Source organism: Echinops telfairi, unplaced genomic scaffold (genome assembly GCF_000313985.2).
Source record: "Echinops telfairi isolate 266 unplaced genomic scaffold, ASM31398v2 ScPeMD7_7467;HRSCAF=8505_1, whole genome shotgun sequence".
Taxonomy (NCBI): Eukaryota; Metazoa; Chordata; class Mammalia; order Afrosoricida; family Tenrecidae; genus Echinops; species Echinops telfairi.
The window spans coordinates 27,607,211-27,608,347 of NW_022111368.1; positions in this window are offsets into that span (position 1 = coordinate 27,607,211).

Consider the following 1,137-nt stretch of genomic DNA (forward strand, 5'->3'; position numbering starts at 1 on the left):
GGAAGGTTGGAGGCAGGGAGTCCCGGATCTGTTCCGTTCCAGCACTGTTGAAGCAACACACAGATCCACCGACCATAGGGCGAGCTTAGCCACAAAATGAAATTCTTGGCAACTTTAATCTTTTCTCCGTTTGTCATGATGTTACCTCTTGGTCCAGTTGTGAGGATTTTTGTTTTCTTTACATTGAATAGCAATTCATATGGAAGGATATATAGTCTTTGATCTTCATCAGTAGGTGCTTCAAGTCCTCTTGGCTTTAAGCAAACGAGGGTGTCGCTTGCCTAATGCAGGTTGTTGATAAGCCTTTCTCCGTATAGTCCTCCTCCTCAGACTACGTCCTCAGCATCCAGATTGAATAAGGACGGTGAAAGGATGCAATCCTAATGCAACACATTTCCTGATTTTTAAACAATTCCCTTGTTCTCTTTGAATGCCTCCATCTATGTACAGGTTTCGCATGAACAAAATGAAGTGTTCTAGAATTCCCATTCTTCACAACAGTAGCCAAAGTTTGCTGTAAGCCACATCATCAAATGCTTTTACATACTCAATAAAACACAAGTAAATATCTTTCTGGTATTCTCTCCTTTAACCAAGATCCATCTGACATCAGCAGTGGTTCCATGCCCTCTTCTGAATCGAGCTTGCATTTCTGCACTTACTTTTTCTTCTCCCTGTTGATGGGCAGCTGCAACCATTTTTTAATTATCTTTTGAAAAATGTTACTTGTCACCATGATTAGGACTAGACACAGATAAGACTAAAGCTTCCGTGTAACTCTGATTTCTTCCTCCCACACCATTTTAATTCTTGATCATATGCTGCCTTTAGAAATGGTTGAATGTAGACCAACTATGTTTGATACAGTGACCCTGTGCGTATTCCTTTCAGCTCCTTTTGATGCGCTGGCAGCGTTCAGTATTTTGCTCACAGGCTCCTCTAGTATTGTAACTCGGAGATTTTCCCCCACAGTTCTTTCAGCTTGAGATATGCTGAGCACAGCGTGCTCTCCCTTTTTGGTTGTCAAACTCTAAGTCTTTACACATTTTATTATCATCCTTGATATTATCTTCTTAGCTTCCTTCTGAAATCTTTTTTTTGAATCATTTTATTGGGGGCTCATACATACATCCATTG